This window comes from Rutidosis leptorrhynchoides, chromosome 3 (genome assembly GCF_046630445.1).
Source record: "Rutidosis leptorrhynchoides isolate AG116_Rl617_1_P2 chromosome 3, CSIRO_AGI_Rlap_v1, whole genome shotgun sequence".
Lineage (NCBI taxonomy): Eukaryota > Viridiplantae > Streptophyta > Magnoliopsida > Asterales > Asteraceae > Rutidosis > Rutidosis leptorrhynchoides.
The window spans coordinates 439,436,770-439,457,534 of NC_092335.1; positions in this window are offsets into that span (position 1 = coordinate 439,436,770).

The following is a 20,765-nucleotide window of genomic DNA, read 5'->3' on the forward strand; positions in this document are numbered from 1 at the left end:
TAACTGAGTCGTTAAGTCATCGTTAGTCGTTACATGTAAGTGTTGTTTTGAAACCTTTAGGTTAACGATCTTGTTAAATGTTGTTAACCCAATGTTTATAATATCAAATGAGATTTTAAATTATTATATTATCATGATATTATCATGTATGAATATCTCTTAATATGATATATATACATTAAATGTCTTTACAACGATAATCGTTACATATATGTCTCGTTTAAAAATCATTAAGTTAGTAGTCTTGTTTTTACATATGTAGTTCATTGTTAATATACTTTATGATATGTTTTATTATCATAGTATCATGTTAACTATATATATATATCCATATATATGTCATCATATAGTTTTTACAAGTTTTAACGTTCGTGAATCACCGATCAACTTGGGTGGTCAATTGTCTATATGAAACATATTTCAATTAATCAAGTCTTAACAAGTTTGATTGCTTAACATGTTGGAAACATTTAATCATGTAAATATCAATCTCAATTAATATATATAAACATGGAAAAGTTCGGGTCACTACAGTACCTACCCGTTAAATAAATTTCGTCCCGAAATTTTAAGCTGTTGAAGGTGTTGACGAATCTTCTGGAAATAGATGCGGGTATTTCTTCTTCATCTGATCTTCACGCTCCCAGGTGAACTCGGGTCCTCTACGAGCATTCCATCGAACCTTAACAATTGGTATCTTGTTTTGCTTAAGTCTTTTAACCTCACGATCCATTATTTCGACGGGTTCTTCGATGAATTGGAGTTTTTCGTTGATTTGGATTTCATCTAACAGAATAGTGAGATCTTCTTTAGCAAAATATTTCTTCAAATTCGAGACGTGGAAAGTGTTATGTACAGCCGCGAGTTGTTGAGGTAACTCAAGTCGGTAAGCTACTGGTCCGACACGATCAATAATCTTGAATGGTCCAATATACCTTGGATTTAATTTCCCTCGTTTACCAAATCGAACAACGCCTTTCCAAGGTGAAACTTTAAGCATGACCATCTCTCCAATTTCAAATTCTATATCTTTTCTTTTAATGTCAGCGTAGCTCTTTTGTCGACTTTGGGCGATTTTCAACCGTTGTTGAATTTGGATGATCTTCTCGGTAGTTTCTTGTATAATCTCCGGACCCGTAATCTGTCTATCCCCCACCTCACTCCAACAAATCGGAGACCTGCACTTTCTACCATAAAGTGCTTCAAACGGCGCCATCTCAATGCTTGAATGGTAGCTGTTGTTGTAGGAAAATTCTGCTAACGGTAGATGTCGATCCCAACTGTTTCCGAAATCAATAACACATGCTCGTAGCATGTCTTCAAGCGTTTGTATTGTCCTTTCGCTCTGCCCATCAGTTTGTGGATGATAGGCAGTACTCATGTCTAGACGAGTTCCTAATGCTTGCTGTAATGTCTGCCAGAATCTTGAAATAAATCTGCCATCCCTATCAGAGATAATAGAGATTGGTATTCCATGTCTGGAGACGACTTCCTTCAAATACAGTCGTGCTAACTTCTCCATCTTGTCATCTTCTCTTATTGGTAGGAAGTGTGCTGATTTGGTGAGACGATCAACTATTACCCAAATAGTATCAAAACCACTTGCAGTCCTTGGCAATTTAGTGATGAAATCCATGGTAATGTTTTCCCATTTCCATTCCGGGATTTCGGGTTGTTGAAGTAGACCTGATGGTTTCTGATGCTCAGCTTTGACCTTAGAACACGTCAAACATTCTCCTACGTATTTAGCAACATCGGCTTTCATACCCGGCCACCAAAAATGTTTCTTGAGATCCTTGTACATCTTCCCCGTTCCAGGATGTATTGAGTATCTGGTTTTATGAGCTTCTCTAAGTACCATTTCTCTCATATCTCCAAATTTTGGTACCCAAATCCTTTCAGCCCTATACCGGGTTCCGTCTTCCTGAATATTAAGATGCTTCTCCGATCCTTTGGGTATTTCATCCTTTAAATTTCCCTCTTTTAAAACTCCTTGTTGTGCCTCCTTTATTTGAGTAGTAATGTTATTATGAATCATTATATTCATAGATTTTACTCGAATGGGTTCTCTGTCCTTCCTGCTCAAGGCATCGGCTACCACATTTGCCTTCCCCGGGTGGTAACGAATCTCAAAGTCGTAATCATTCAATAATTCAATCCACCTACGCTGCCTCATATTCAGTTGTTTCTGATTAAATATGTGTTGAAGACTTTTGTGGTCGGTATATATAATACTTTTGACCCCATATAAGTAGTGCCTCCAAGTCTTTAATGCAAAAACAACCGCGCCTAATTCCAAATCATGCGTCGTATAATTTTGTTCGTGAATCATCAATTGTCTAGACGCATAAGCAATCACCTTCGTTCGTTGCATTAATACACAACCGAGACCTTGCTTTGATGCATCACAATAAATCACAAAATCATCATTCCCTTCAGGCAATGACAATATAGGTGCCGTAGTTAGCTTTTTCTTCAATAACTGAAACGCTTTCTCTTGTTCATCATTCCATTCAAATTTCTTCCCTTTATGCGTTAATGCAGTCAAGGGTTTTGCTATTCTGGAAAAGTCTTGGATGAACCTTCTGTAGTAACCAGCTAGTCCTAAAAACTGGCGTATGTGTTTCGGAGTTTTCGGGGTTTCCCACTTTTCAACAGTTTCTATCTTTGCCGGATCCACCTTAATACCTTCTTTGTTCACTATGTGACCGAGGAATTGAACTTCTTCCAACCAAAATGCACACTTTGAAAACTTAGCGTACAATTCTTCCTTCCTCAATACTTCTAACACCTTTCTCAAATGTTCACCGTGTTCTTGGTCATTCTTTGAGTAAATAAGTATGTCATCAATGAAAACAATGACAAACTTGTCAAGGTATGGTCCACACACTCGGTTCATAAGGTCCATGAACACAGCTGGTGCATTAGTTAAACCAAACGGCATGACCATAAACTCGTAATGACCGTAACGTGTTCTGAAAGCAGTCTTTGGAATATCATCTTCTTTCACCCGCATTTGATGATACCCGGAACGTAAGTCAATCTTTGAATAAACAGACGAGCCTTGTAGTTGATCAAATAAGTCGTCGATTCTCGGTAGTGGGTAGCGGTTCTTGATGGTAAGTTTGTTCAACTCTCGGTAGTCGATACACAACCTGAATGTACCATCTTTCTTCTTGACAAACAAAACAGGAGCTCCCCACGGTGATGTGCTTGGTCGAATGAAACCATGCTCTAAAAGTTATTGTAATTGGCTTTGCAGTTCTTTCATCTCGCTGGGTGCGAGTCTGTAAGTAGCACGAGCTATTGGTGCAGCTCCTGGTACAAGATCTATTTGAAATTCAACGGATCGATGTGGGGGTAATCCCGGTAATTCTTTCGGAAATACATCGGGAAATTCTTTTGCAATGGGAACATCATTGATGCTCTTTTCTTCAGTTTGTACTTTCTCGACGTGTGCTAGAACAGCATAGCAACCTTTTCTTATTAGTTTTTGTGCCTTCAAATTACTAATAAGATGTAGCTTCGTGTTGCCCTTTTCTCCGTACACCATTAAGGGTTTTCCTTTTTCTCGTATAATGCGAATTGCATTTTTGTAACAAACGATCTCCGCTTTCACTTCTTTCAACCAGTCCATACCGATTATCACATCAAAACTCCCTAACTCTACTGGTATCAAATCAATCTTAAATGTTTCGCTAACCAGTTTAATTTCTCGATTCCGACATATATTATCTGCTGAAATTAATTTACCATTTGCTAATTCGAGTAAAAATTTACTATCCAAAGGCGTCAATGGACAACTTAATTTAGCACAAAAATCTCTACTCATATAGCTTCTATCCGCACCCGAATCAAATAAAACGTAAGCAGATTTATTGTCAATAAGAAACGTACCCGTAACAAGCTCCGGGTCTTCCTGTGCCTCTGCCGCATTAATATTGAAAACTCTTCCACGGCCTTGTCCATTCGTGTTCTCCTGGTTCGGGCAATTTCTAATAATGTGGCCTGGTTTTCCACATTTATAACAAACTACATTGGCATAACTTGCCCCGACACTACTTGCTCCGCCATTACTCGTTCCGACACCATTTGTTCCTTTCGTTCTATTAACCCCTGGTCCGTAGACCTCACACTTCGCCGCGCTATGACCATTTCTTTTACACTTGTTGCAAAATTTGGTGCAGAACCCCGAGTGATTCTTTTCACACCTTTGGCATAGCTGCTTCTGATTGTTGTTGTTGTTGCGGTTATTATTGTTGTTGGGATGATTGTTGTAGTTGCTGTTGTTGTTGTTGTTGTGGTTGTTGGGCCGTTTGTTGTAGTTGCGATTGATGTTGCGATTGTTGGGATAATTGTTGCGATTATTGTTGTAATTGCTGTTGTTGTTGTATTGGTGATTCTTATCACCGTTTTCCTCCCACTTTCTTTTGACTTGCTTCACATTGGCCTCTTCAGCAGTCTGTTCTTTAATTCTTTCTTCAATCTGGTTCACTAGTTTGTGAGCCATTCTACATGCCTGTTGTATGGAGGCGGGCTCGTGTGAACTTATATCTTCTTGGATTCTTTCCGGTAATCCTTTCACAAACGCGTCGATCTTCTCTTCCTCATCTTCGAATGCTCCCGGACACAATAGGCACAATTCTGTGAATCGTCTTTCGTACGTGGTAATATCAAATCCTTGGGTTCGTAACCCTCTAAGTTCTGTCTTGAGCTTATTGACCTCGGTTCTGGGACGGTACTTCTCGTTCATCAAGTGCTTGAATGCTGACCACGGTAGTGCGTACGCATCATCTTGTCCCACTTGCTCTAGATAGGTATTCCACCATGTTAATGCAGAACCTGTGAAGGTATGCGTAGCGTACTTCACTTTGTCCTCTTCAGTACACTTACTTATGGCAAACACCGATTCAACCTTCTCGGTCCACCGTTTCAATCCGATCGGTCCTTCGGTTCCATCAAATTCCAAAGGTTTGCAGGCAGTGAATTCTTTGTAGGTGCATCCTACACGATTTCCTGTACTGCTAGATCCAAGGTTATTGTTGGTATGTAGCGCAGCCTGTACTACGGCTATGTTTGAAGCTAGAAAAGTACGGAATTCCTCTTCATTCATATTCACGGTGTGTCGAGTAGTCGGTGCCATTTCCTTCAAAATAGTCAAATGGAACAAGTTAATCATACAGAATATTAAGAGTAGTTAATAGTATTTCATAGCATAATATGAACTCATTTATAAAAGCTTTTTCTTCATATTAGCGTTTTATAAGTTTAAATTCGGGTAGTACCTACCCGTTAAGTTCATACTTAGTAGCTAATATACAATTCAACTACTACAATTCTATATGAAAAACTGATTATAATAATATTTCGCGTTCAAACTTTTATACAATATTTTACAAACTTACAATACCGCTTATTTTACATAAAGCATGAAATATAGCACATAATAACTTTGATACAAGATAGTTGTGAAGATAATTCTAGCTAGTACACAAGTCGTTCAGCAAAGGCAATAAAGACACGTAATTCATACGTCCAGAAACAAGTCATGCATTCTGGTTTTACTAGGACTACTTCCCATCCTTGGTCTTGTGGAACATAACCGTTATGGCCGTTGATAAGATAGCGTGTTGTAACGTCGTCAAAGGGACGAGGGTTACGTAATGTCCAACAGTCCCGTAACAATCTAAAAACCTCATTTCTTACCCCAATTACCGACTCCATCACTTGTGGGAATGTTTTGTTTAATAGTTGTAGCCCGATGTTCTTGTTCTCACTTTGGTGAGAAGCGAACATTACTAATCCGTAAGCATAACATGCTTCTTTATGTTGCATGTTAGCCGCTTTTTCTAAATCACGAAGTCCAATATTCGGATATATTGAGTCAAAATAATTTCTTAACCCGTTGCGTAAAATAGCATTTGGGTTCCCCGCAATATATGTGTCAAAGTAAACACATCGTAACTTATGGGTTTCCCAATGTGATATCCCCCATCTTTCAAACGAAAGTCTCTTATAAACCAAGACATTCTTGGAACGTTCTTCGAATGTCTTACAAACTGATCTCGCCTTAAATAGTTGTGCCGAGGAATTCTGGCTGACTCTAGACATGATTTCATCAATCATGTCTCCGGGTAGGTCTCTTAAAATATTGGGTTGTCTATCCATTTTGTGTTTTTAAACTGTAAAATAGACAAGAGTTAGATTCATAAAAAAATACTTATTAATACAAGCAATTTTTACATATATCATAAAGCATAAGAACACTATATTACATATATTACACCACACGAATACAACTATCTTATTCCGACTCGCTCGTTTCTTCTTCTTCGGTTTTGGTTCGTTTTGACAAGTTTCTAGGGATATATGATGTTCCCCTAATACTAACTGTCGTTTTCCACAACGGTTTAGAAAAACCTGGTGGTTTAGAGGTTCCCGGGTCATTGTTACAACTTAAGGACTTTGGGGGTTGACGATACATATAAAGTTCATCGGGGTTGGAATTAGATTTCTCTATTTTTATGCCCTTTTCCTTATTATTTTCTTTTGCCTTTTTAAATTCAGTTGGGGTAATTTCTATAACATCATCGGAATTCTCGTCGGAATCCGATTCATCGGAGAATTGGTAATCCTCCCAATATTTTGCTTCCTTGGCGGAAACACCATTGACCATAATTAACCTTGGTCGGTTGGTTGAGGATTTTCTTTTACTTAACCGTTTTATTATTTCCCCCACCGGTTCTACTTCTTCATCCGGTTCCGATTCTTCTTCCGGTTCCGATTCTTCTTCCGGTTCCGACTCTTCTTCCGGTTCCTCTTCGGGAACTTGTGAATCAGTCCATGAATCATTCCAATTTACATTTGACTCTTCATTATTATTAGGTGAGTCAATGGGACTTGTTCTAGAGGTAGACATCTATCACATAATATCAAACGCGTTAAGAGATTAATATATCACATAATATTCACATGTTAAAAATATATAGTTTCCAACAAAATTTGTTAAGCAATCATTTTTCAAGTAAACACGGTCGAAGTCCAGACTCACTAATGCATCCTAACAAACTCGATAAGACACACTAATGCAAAATTCTGGTTCTCTAAGACCAACGCTCTGATACCAACTGAAATGTCCCGTTCTTATTGATTAAAAACGTTCCATATTAATTGATTTCGTTGCGAGGTTTTGACCTCTATATGAGACGTTTTTCAAAGACTGCATTCATTTTTTAAAAACAAACCATAACCTTTATTTCATAAATAAAGGTTTAAAAAACTTTACGTAGATTATCAAATAATGATAATCTAAAATATCCTGTTTACACACGACCATTACATAATGGTTTACAATACAAATATGTTACATCGAAATCAGTTTCTTGAATGCAGTTTTTACACAATATCATACAAACATGGACTCCAAATCTTGTCCTTATTTTAGTATGCAACAGCGGAAGCTCTTAGTATTCACCTGAGAATAAACATGCTTTAAACGTCAACAAAAATGTTGGTGAGTTATAGGTTTAACCTATATATATCAAATCGTAACAATAGACCACAAGATTTCATATTTCAATACACATCCCATACATAGAGATAAAAATCATTCATATGGTGAACACCTGGTAACCGACATTAACAAGATGCATATATAAGAATATCCCCATCATTCCGGGACACCCTTCGGATATGATATAAATTTCGAAGTACTAAAGCATCCGGTACTTTGGATGGGGTTTGTTAGGCCCAATAGATCTATCTTTAGGATTCGCGTCAATTAGGGTGTCTGTTCCCTAATTCTTGGATTACCAGACTTAATAAAAAGGGGCATATTCGATTTCGATAATTCAACCATAGAATGTAGTTTCACGTACTTGTGTCTATTTTGTAAATCATTTATAAAACCTGCATGTATTCTCATCCCAAAAATATTAGATTTTAAAAGTGGGACTATAACTCACTTTCACAGATTTTTACTTCGTCGGGAAGTAAGACTTGGCCACTGGTTGATTCACGAACCTATAACAATATATACATATATATCAAAGTATGTTCAAAATATATTTACAACACTTTTAATATATTTTGATGTTTTAAGTTTATTAAGTCAGCTGTCCTCGTTAGTAACCTACAACTAGTTGTCCACAGTTAGATGTACAGAAATAAATCGATAAATATTATCTTGAATCAATCCACGACCCAGTGTATACGTATCTCAGTATTGATCACAACTCAAACTATATATATTTTGGAATCAACCTCAACCCTGTATAGCTAACTCCAACATTCACATATAGAGTGTCTATGGTTGTTCCGAAATATATATAGATGTGTCGACATGATAGGTCGAAACATTGTATACGTGTCTATGGTATCTCAAGATTACATAATATATAATACAAGTTGATTAAGTTATGGTTGGAATAGATTTGTTACCAATTTTCACGTAGCTAAAATGAGAAAAATTATCCAATCTTGTTTTACCCATAACTTCTTCATTTTAAATCCGTTTTGATTGAATCAAATTACTATGGTTTCATATTGAACTCTATTTTATGAATCTAAACAAAAAAAGTATAGGTTTCTAGTCGGAAAAATAAGTTACAAGTCGTTTTTGTAAAGGTAGTCATTTCAGTCGAAAGAACGACGTCTAGATGACCATTTTAGAAAACATACTTCCACTTTGAGTTTAACCATAATTTTTGGATATAGTTTCATGTTCATAATAAAAATCATTTTCTCAGAATAACAACTTTTAAATCAAAGTTTATCATAGTTTTTAATTAACTAACCCAAAACAGCCCGCGGTGTTACTACGACGGCGTAAATCCGGTTTTACGGTGTTTTTCGTGTTTCCAGGTTTTAAATCATTAAGTTAGCATATCATATAGATATAGAACATGTGTTTAGTTGATTTTAAAAGTCAAGTTAGAAGGATTAACTTTTGTTTGCGAACAAGTTTAGAATTAACTAAACTATGTTCTAGTGATGACAAGTTTAAACCTTCGAATAAGATAGCTTTATATGTATGAATCGAATGATGTTATGAACATCATTACTACCTTAAGTTCCTTGGATGAACCTACTGGAAAAGATAAAAATGGATCTAGCTTCAATGGATCCTTGGATGGCTCAAAGTTCTTGAAGCAAAATCATGACACGAAAACAAGTTCAAGTAAGATCATCACTTGAAATAAGATTGTTATAGTTATAGAAATTGAACCAAAGTTTGAATATGATTATTACCTTGTATTAGAATGATAACCTACTGTAAGAAACAAAGATTTCTTGAGGTTGGATGATCACCTTACAAGATTGGAAGTGAGCTAGCAAACTTGAAAGTATTCTTGATTTTATGAACTAGAACTTTTGGAATTTATGAAGAACACTTAGAACTTGAAGATAGAACTTGAGAGAGATCAATTAGATGAAGAAAATTGAAGAATGAAAGTGTTTGTAGGTGTTTTTGGTCGTTGGTGTATGGATTAGATATAAAGGATATGTAATTTTGTTTTCATGTAAATAAGTCATGAATGATTACTCATGTTTTTGTAATTTTATGAGATATTTCATGCTAGTTGCCAAATGATGGTTCCCACATGTGTTAGGTGACTCACATGGGCTGCTAAGAGCTGATCATTGGAGTGTATATACCAATAGTACATACATCTAAAAGCTGTGTATTGTACGAGTACGAATACGGGTGCATACGAGTAGAATTGTTGATGAAACTGAATGAGGATGTAATTGTAAGCATTTTTGTTAAGTAGAAGTATTTTGATAAGTGTATTGAAGTCTTTCAAAAGTGTATAAATACATATTAAAACACTACATGTATATACATTTTAACTGAGTCGTTAAGTCATCGTTAGTCGTTACATGTAAGTGTTGTTTTGAAACCTTTAGGTTAACGATCTTGTTAAATGTTGTTAACCCAATGTTTATAATATCAAATGAGATTTTAAATTATTATATTATCATGATATTATCATGTATGAATATCTCTTAATATGATATATATACATTAAATGTCTTTACAACGATAATCGTTACATATATGTCTCGTTTAAAAATCATTAAGTTAGTAGTCTTGTTTTTACATATGTAGTTCATTGTTAATATACTTTATGATATGTTTTCTTATCATAGTATCATGTTAACTATATATATATATCCATATATATGTCATCATATAGTTTTTACAAGTTTTAACGTTCGTGAATCACCGATCAACTTGGGTGGTCAATTGTCTATATGAAACATATTTCAATTAATCAAGTCTTAACAAGTTTGATTGCTTAACATGTTGGAAACATTTAATCATGTAAATATCAATCTCAATTAATATATATAAACATGGAAAAGTTCGGGTCACTACAGGTATCCCGCACCAAACTTCTGCCGCCCGCACACCACAACAGAATGGCGTTGTTGAAAGACGAAATCGAACCCTCGTTGAAGCAGCCAGGACAATGCTTGTCTACTCTAAACTGCCTCCATCTCTTTGGGCTGAAGCGGTATCTACAGCATGCTTTACACAAAATCGTTCAATCATCAACCGTTGTTTCAACAAAACTTCATACGAACTTCTCTTTGATCAGAAACCAAATGTCAAATTCTTTCACATTTTTGGTTGCGTCTGTTATGTACTAAACGATCAAGACAATCTAGGGAAGTTTAATGTTCGTATTGACGAAGCTATCTTCATTGGCTACTCGCAGGATCATGTAGCTTATCGCGTTTACAATCGTCGAACTCGTACCATTAAAGAAAGCACCAATGTAAAGTTTGACGAGTTGTCCGAAATGGTTCTTGGACACAACGGTTCTCGACTCGGTCTCAACCCAATGATGTAGTGACCCGAACTTTTCCATGTTTATATATATATATATATATATATATATATATATATATATATATATATATATATATATATATATATTAAATGAAATTGTTATTTTACATGATTAAGTGTTTCCAACATGTTAAGCAATCAAACTTGTTAAGACTTGATTAATTGAAATAGGTTTCATATAGACAATTGACCACCCAAGTTGACCGGTGATTCACGAACGTTAAAACTTGTAAAAACTATATGATGACATATATATGGTTATATATATAGTTAACATGATATTATGATAAGTAAACATATCATTAAGTATATTAACAATGAACTACATATGTAAAAACAAGACTACTAACTTAATGATTTTGAAACGAGACATATATGTAACGATTATCGTTGTAACGACATTTAATGTATATATATATCATATTAAGAGATATTCGTACATCATAATATCATGATAATATAATAATTTAAAATCTCTTTTAATATTATAAACATTGTGTTAACAACATTTAACAAGATCGTTAACCTAAAGGTTTCAAAACAACACTTACATGTAACGACTAACGATGACTTAACGACTCAGTTAAAATGTATATACATGTAGTGTTTTAATATGTATTCATACACTTTTGAAAGACTTCAAGACACTTATCAAAATACTTCTACTTAACAAAAATGCTTACAATTACATCCTCGTTCAGTTTCATCAACAATTCTACTCGTATGCACCCGTATTTGTACTCGTACAATACACAGCTTTTAGATGTATGTACTATTGGTATATACACTCCAATGATCAGCTCTTAGCAGCCCATGTGAGTCACCTAACACATATGGGAACCATCATTTGGCAACTAGCATGAAATATCTCATAAAATTACAAAAATATGAGTAATCATTCATGACTTATTTACATGAAAACAAAATTACATATCCTTTATATCTAATCCATACACAAACGACCAAAAACACCTACAAACACTTTAATTCTTCAATTTTCTTCATCTAATTGGAATCTCTCAAGTTCTATCTTCAAGTTCTAAGTGTTCTTCATAAATTCTAAAAGTTCAAGTTTCATAAAATCAAGAATACTTCCAAGATTGCAAGTTTACTTCCAAGTTTTCTAAATCCATCCCAAGTAATCATCCAAGATCAAGAAACCTTTGTTACTTACAGTAGGTTATCTTTCTAATACAAGGTAATAATCATATTCAAACTTTAATTCAATTTCTATAACTATAACAATCTTATTTCGAGTGGAAATCTTACTTGAAATTGTTTTCGTTTCATGATTCTGCTTCAAGAACTTTCAAGCCATCAAAGGATCCTTTGAAGCTAGATCCATTTTTCTCATTTCCAGTAGGTTTATCCAAGGAAATTGAGGTAGTAATGATGTTCATAACATCATTCGATTCATACATAAAAAGCTGTCTTATTCAACGTTATAAACTTGTAATCACTAGAACATAGTTTAGTTAATTCTAAACTTGTTCGAAAATAAAGTTAATCCTTCTAACTAGATGTTTAAAATTAACTAAACACATGTTCTATATCTATATGATATGCTAACTTAATGATTTAAAACCCGGAAACATGATAAACACCATAAAACTGGATATACGCCGTCGTAGTAAAACCGGGGGCTGTTTTGGTTGGGATAATTAAAAGCTAAGAAGAACTTTGATTTAAAAGCTATACTTATGGAAAAATGATTTTTCTTATGAACATGAAACTATATCCAAAAATCATGGTTAAACTCAAAGTGAAAGTATGTTTTTCAAAATGGTCATCAAGATGTCGTTCTTTCGACGGAAATGACTACCTCTTTCAAAAACGACTTGTAACTTGTATTTCTGACTATAAACTTATACTTTTTCTGTTTATATTCATAAAGTTAAGTTCAATACGAAACCGTGGCCACTGGAATCACTCAAAACGGATTAGAAACGAAGAAATGGCTAGTAAAACAAGATTGATAAAAACTACTCATTTTACCTACGTGAAAGTTAGTAATAAATCTATTCCTACCATAACCTAATCAACTTATATTGTATATTATGTAATCTTGAGATACCATAGACACGTATACAATGTTTCGACCTATCATGTCGGCCCATCTATATATATATTGCGGAACAACCATAGACACTCTATATGTGAATGTTGGAGTTAGCTATACAGGGTTGAGGTTGATTCCAAAATATATATATAGTTTGAGTTGTGATCAATACTGAGATACGTATACACTGGGTAGTGGATTTATTCAAGATAATATTTATCGATTTATTTCTATACATCTAACTGTGGACAACTAGTTGTAGGTTACTAACGAGGACAGCTGACTAAATAAACTTAAAACATCAAAATGTATTAAAAGTTTTGCAAATATATTTTGAACATACTTTGATATATATATATATATATATTGTTATAGGTTTGTGAATCAACCAGTGGCCAAGTCTTACTTCCCAACGAAGTAAAAATCTGTGAAAGTGAGTTATAGTCTCACTTTTAAAATCTAATATTTTTGGGATGAGAATACATGCAGGTTTTATAAATGATTTACAAAATAGACACAAGTACGTGAAACTACATTCTATGGTTGAATTATCGAAATCGAATATGCCCCTTTTTATTAAGTCTGGTAATCTAAGAATTAGGGAACAGACACCCTAATTGACGCGAATCCTAAAGATAGATCTATTGGGCCTAACAAACCCCATCCAAAGTACCGGATGCTTTAACACTTCGAAATTTATATCATTTCCGAAGGGTGTCCCGGAATGATGGGGATATTCTTATATATGCATCTTGTTAATGTCGGTTACCAGGTGTTCACCATATGAATGATTTTTATCTCTATGTATGGGATATATATTGAAATATGAAATCTTGTGGTCTATTGTTACGATTTGATATATATAGGTTAAACCTATAACTCACCAACATTTTTGTTGACGTTTAAAGCATGTTTATTCTCAGGTGAATACTAAGAGCTTCCGCTGTTGCATACTAAAATAAGGACAAGATTTGGAGTCCATGTTTGTATGATATTGTGTAAAAACTGCATTCAAGAAACTGATTTCGATGTAACATATTTGTATTGTAAACCATTATGTAATGGTCGTGTGTAAACAGGATATTTTAGATTATCATTATTTGATAATCTACGTAAAGCTTTTTAAACCTTTATTTATGAAATAAAGGTTATGGTTTGTTTTAAAAATGAATGCAGTCTTTGAAAAACGTCCCATATAGAGGTCAAAACCTCGCAACGAAATCAATTAATATGGAACGTTTTTAATCAATAAGAACGGGACATTTCAGTTGGTATCTGAGCGTTGGTCTTAGAGAACCAGAATTTTGCATTAGTGTGTCTTATCGAGTTTGTTAGGATGCATTAGTGAGTCAGGACTTCGACCGTGTTTACTTGAAAAAAAAAAGATTGCTTAACAAATTTTGTTGGAAACTATATATTTTTAACATGTGAATATTATGTGATATATTAATCTCTTAACGTGTTTGATATTATGTGATAGATGTCTACCTCTAGAACAAGTTCCATTGACTCACCTAATAATAATGAAGAGTCGAATGTAAATTGGAATGATTCGTGGACTGATTCACAAGTTTCTGAAGAGGAACCGGAAGAAGAGTCGGAACCGGAAGAAGAATCGGAACCGGAAGAAGAACCAGTGGGGGAAATAATAAAATGGTTAAGTAGAAGAAAATCCTCAACCAACCGACCAAAGTTAATTATGGTCAACGGTGTTTCCGCCAAGGAAGCAAAATATTGGGAGGATTACCAATTCTCCGATGAATCGGATCCCGACGAGGATTCCGATGATGTTATAGAAATTACCCCAACTGAATTTAAAAAGGCAAAAGAGAACAATAAGGGAAAGGGCATAAAAATAGAGAAATCTGATTCCAACCCCGATGAACTTTATATGTATCGTCAACACCCGTATTTCTTAGGTTGTAACAATAACCCGGGAACCTCTAAACCGCCAGGTTTTTCTAGACCAATGTGGAAAACGACGGCTCGTATTAGGGGAACATCATATATCCCTAAAAACTTAGCAAAAAGAACCAAGTTCGAAAAAGAAGAAACGAGTGAGTCGGAATAAGATAGTTGTATTTGTGCGGTGTAATATATGTAATATAGTGTGCTTATGCTTTACGATATATGTAAAAATTGCTTGTATTAATAAGTATCTTTTATGAATCTAACTCTTGTCTATTTTACAGTATAAAAACACAAAATGGATAGACAACCCAATATTTTAGAAGACTTACCCAGAGACATGATTGATGAAATCTTGTCTAGAGTCGGTCAGAATTCCTCGGCATAACTATTTAAGGCGAGATCAGTTTGTAAGACATTCGAAGAACGTTCCAAGAATTCCTTGGTTTATAAAAGGCTTTCGTTCAAAAGATGGGGGATATCACATTGGAAAATCCATAAGTTACGATGTGTTTACTTTGACGCATATATTGCGGGGAACCTAAATGCTATTTTACGCAACGGGTTAAGAAATTATTTTGACTCAATATATCTGAATATAGGACTTCGTGATTTAGAAAAAGCGGCTAACATGCAACATAAAGAAGCATGTTATGCTTACGGCTTAGTAATGTTCGCTTCTCACCAAAGTGAGAACAAGAACATCGGGCTACAACTATTAAACAAAACGTTCCCACAAGTGACGGAGTCGGTAATTGGGGTAAGAAATGAGGTTTTTAGATTGTTAAGGGACTGTTGGATATTACGTAACCCTCGTCCCTTTGACGACGTTACAACATGCTGTCTTATCAACGGCCATAACGGTTATGTTCCACAAGACCAAGGATTGGAACTAGTCCTAGTAAAACCAGAATACATGACTTGTTTCTGGACGTATGAATTACGTGTCTTTATTGCCTTTACTGAACGACTTGTGTACTAGCTAGAATTATCTTCACAATTATCTTGTATCAAAGTTATTGTGTGCTATATTTCAAGCTATATGTAAAATAAGCGGTATTGTAAGTTTGTAAAATATTGTGTAAAAGTTTGAACGCGAAATATTATTATAATCAGTTTTTCATATAGAATTGTAGTAGTTAAATTGTATATTAGCTACTAAGTATGAACTTAACGGGTAGGTACTACCCGAATTTAAACTTATAAAATGCTAATATGAAGAAAAAGCTTTTATAAATGAGTTCATATTATGCTACGAGATACTATTCACTTCTCTTAATATTCTGTATGATTAACTTGTTTCATTTGACTATTTGAAGGAAATGGCACCGACTACTCGACAAACCTTGAATATGAGCGAAGATGAATTTCGTGCCTTTCTTGCTTCAAACATAGCATCAGTACAGGCTGCGCTACATACAAACAATAACCTTGGATCTAGCAGTACAGGAAATCGTGTAGGATGCACCTACAAAGAATTCACTGCCTGCAAACCTTTGGAATTTGATGGAACTGAAGGACCGATCGGATTGAAATGGTGGACCGAGAAGGTCGAATCGCTGTTTGCCATAAGTAAGTGTACTGAAGAGGATAAAGTGAAGTACGCTATGCATACCTTCACAGGTTCTGCGTTAACATGGTGGAATACCTATCTAGAGCAAGTAGGACAAGATGATGCTTACGCACTACCGTGGTCAGCATTCAAGCACTTGATGAACGAGAAGTACCGTTCCAGAACCGAAGTCAATAAGCTCAAGACAGAACTTAGAGGGTTACGAACCCAAGGATTTGATATTACCACGTACGAAAGACGATTCACAGAATTGTGCCTATTGTGTCCGGGAGCGTTCGAAGATGAGGAAGAGAAGATCGACGCGTTTGTGAAAGGATTACCGAAAAGAATCCAAGAAGATATAAGTTCACATGAGCCCGCCTCCATACAACAGGCATGTAGAATGGCTCACAAACTAGTGAACCAGATTGAAGAAAGAATTAAAGAACAGACTGCTGAAGAGGCCAATGTGAAGCAAGTCAAAAGAAAGTGGGAGGAAAACGGTGATAAGAATCACCAATACAACAACAACAGCAATTACAACAATAATTGCAACAACTATCCCAACAATCGCAACATTAATCGCAACTACAACAAACGGCCCAACAACAACAACAACAACAACAACAACAACAATAACAGCAACTACAACAATCATCCCAACAACAATAATAACCGCAACAACAACAACAATCAGAAGCAGCTATGCCAAAGGTGTGAAAAGTATCACTCGGGGTTCTGCACCAAATTTTGCAACAAGTGTAAAAGAAATGGTCATAGCGCGGCGAAGTGTGAGGTCTATGGACCAGGGGTTAACAGAACGAAAGGAACAAATGGTGTCGGAACGAGTAATGGCGGAGCAAGTAGTGTCGGAGCAAGTTATGCCAATGTAGTTTGTTATAAATGTGGAAAACCGGGCCACATTATTAGAAATTGCCCGAACCAGGAGAACACGAATGGACAAGGCCGTGGAAGAGTTTTCAATATTAATGCGGCAGAGGCACATGAAGACCCGGAGCTTGTTACGGGTACGTTTCTTATTGACAATAAATCTGCTTACGTTTTATTTGATTCGGGTGCGGATAGAAGCTATATGAGTAGAGATTTTTGTACTAAATTAAGTTGTCCATTGACGCCTTTGGATAGTAAATTTTTACTCGAATTAGCAAATGGTAAATTAATTTCAGCAGATAATATATGTCAGAATCGAGAAATTAAACTGGTTAGCGAAACATTTAAGATTGACTTGATACCAGTAGAGTTAGGGAGTTTTGATGTGATAATCGGTATGGACTGGTTGAAAGAAGTGAAAGCAGAGATCGTTTGTTATAAAAATGCAATTCGCATTATACGAGAAAAAGGAAAACCCTTAATGGTGTACGGAGAAAAGGGCAACACGAAGCTACATCTTATTAGTAATTTGAAGGCACAAAAACTAACAAGAAAAGGTTGCTATGCTGTTCTAGCACACGTCGAGAAAGTACAAACTGAAGAAAAGAGCATCAATGATGTTCCCGTCGCAAAAGAATTTCCCGATGTATTTCTGAAAGAATTACCAGGATTACCCCCACATCGATCCGTTGAATTTCAAATAGATCTTGAACCAGGAGCTGAACCAATAGCTCGTGCTCCTTACAGACTCGCACCCAGCGAGATGAAAGAACTGCAAAGCCAATTACAAGAACTTTTAGAGCGTGGTTTCATTCGACCAAGCACATCACCGTGGGGAGCTCCTGTTTTGTTTGTCAAGAAGAAAGATGGTACATTCAGGTTGTGTATCGACTACCGAGAGTTGAACAAACTTACCATCAAGAACCGCTACCCACTACCGAGAATCGATGACTTATTTGATCAACTACAAGGCTCGTCTGTTTATTCAAAGATTGACTTACGTTCCGGGTATCATCAAATGCGGGTGAAAGAAGATGATATTCCAAAGACTGCTTTCAGAACACGTTACGGTCATTACGAGTTTATGGTCATGCCGTTTGGTTTAACTAATGCACCAGCTGTGTTCATGGACCTTATGAACCGAGTGTGTGGACCATACCTTGACAAGTTTGTCATTGTTTTCATTGATGACATACTTATTTACTCAAAGAATGACCAAGAACACGGTGAACATTTGAGAAAGGTGTTAGAAGTATTGAGGAAGGAAGAATTGTACGCTAAGTTTTCAAAGTGTGCATTTTGGTTGGAAGAAGTTCAATTCCTCGGTCACATAGTGAACAAAGAAGGTATTAAGGTGGATCCGGCAAAGATAGAAACTGTTGAAAAGTGGGAAACCCCGAAAACTCCGAAACACATACGCCAGTTTTTAGGACTAGCTGGTTACTACAGAAGGTTCATCCAAGACTTTTCCAGAATAGCAAAACCCTTGACTGCATTAACGCATAAAGGGAAGAAATTTGAATGGAAGGATGAACAAGAGAAAGCGTTTCAGTTATTGAAGAAAAAGCTAACTACGGCACCTATATTGTCATTGCCTGAAGGGAATGATGATTTTGTGATTTATTGTGACGCATCAAAGCAAGGTCTCGGTTGTGTATTAATGCAACGAACGAAGGTGATTGCTTATGCGTCTAGATAATTGAAGATTCACGAACAAAATTATACGACGCATGATTTGGAATTAGGCGCGGTTGTTTTTGCATTAAAGACTTGGAGGCACTACTTATATGGGGTCAAAAGTATTATATATACCGACCACAAAAGTCTTCAACACATATTTAATCAGAAACAACTGAATATGAGGCAGCGTATGTGGATCGAATTATTGAATGATTACGACTTTGAGATTCGTTACCACTCGGGGAAGGCAAATGTGGTAGCCGATGCCTTGAGCAGGAAGGACAGAGAACCCATTCGAGTAAAATCAATGAATATAATGATTCACAATAACCTTACTACTCAAATAAAGGAGGCGCAACAAGGAGTTTTAAAAGAGGGAAATTTAAAGGATGAAATACCCAAAGGATCGGAGAAGCATCTTAATATTTTGGAAGACGGAACCCGGTATAGGGCTGAAAGGATTTGGGTACCAAAATTTGGAGATATGAGAGAAATGGTACTTAGAGAAGCTCATAAAACCAGATACTCAATACATCATGGAACGGGGAAGATGTACAAGGATCTCAAGAAACATTTTTGGTGGCCGGGTATGAAAGCCGATGTTGCTAAATACGTAGGAGAATGTTTGACGTGTTCTAAGGTCAAAGCTGAACATCAGAAACCATCAGGTCTACTTCAACAACCTGAAATCCCAGAATGGAAATGGGAAAACATTACCATGGATTTCATCACTAAATTGCCAAGGACTGCAAGTGGTTTTGATACTATTTGGGTAATAGTTGATCGTCTCACCAAATCAGCACACTTCCTTCCAATAAGAGAAGATGACAAGATGGAGAAGTTAGCACGACTGTATTTGAAGGAAGTCGTCTCCAGACATGGAATACCAATCTCTATTATCTCTGAGAGGGATGGCAGATTTATTTCAAGATTCTGGCAGACATTACAGCAAGCATTAGGAACTCGTCTAGACATGAGTACTGCCTATCATCCACAAACTGATGGGCAGAGCAAAAGGACGATACAAACGCTTGAAGACATGCTACGAGCATGTGTTATTGATTTTGGAAACAGTTGGGATCGACATCTACCGTTAGCAGAATTTTTCTACAACAACAGCTACCATTCAAGCATTGAGATGGCGCCGTTTGAAGCACTTAATGGTAGAAAGTGCAGGTCTCCGATTTGTTGGAGTGAAGTGGGGGATAGACAGATTACGGGTCCGGAGATAATACAAGAAACTACCGAGAAGATCATCCAAATTCAACAACGGTTGAAAACAGCCCAAAGTCGACAAAAGAGCTACGCTGACATTAAAAGAAAAGATATAGAATTTGAAATTAGAGAGATGGTCATGCTTAAAGTTGCACCTTGGAAAGGCGTTGTTCGATTTGGTAAACGAGGGAAATTAAATCCAAGGTATATTGGACCATTTAAGATTATTGATCGTGTCGGACCAGTAGCTTACCGACTTGAGTTACCTCAACAACTCGCGGCTGTACATAACACTTTCCACGTCTCGAATTTGAAAAAATGTTTTGCTAAAGAAGATCTCACTATTCCGTTAGATGAAATCCAAATCAACGAAAAACTTTAATTTATCGAAGAACCCGTCGAAATAATGGATCGTGAGGTTAAAAGACTTAAGCAAAACAAGATAAAAATTGTTAAGGTTCGATGGAATGCTCGTAGAGGACCCGAGTTCACCTGGGAATGAGAAGATCAGATGAAGAAGAAATACCCGCATTTATTTCCAGAAGATACGTCAACACCTCCAACTGCTTAAAATTTCGGGACGAAATTTATTTAACGGGTAG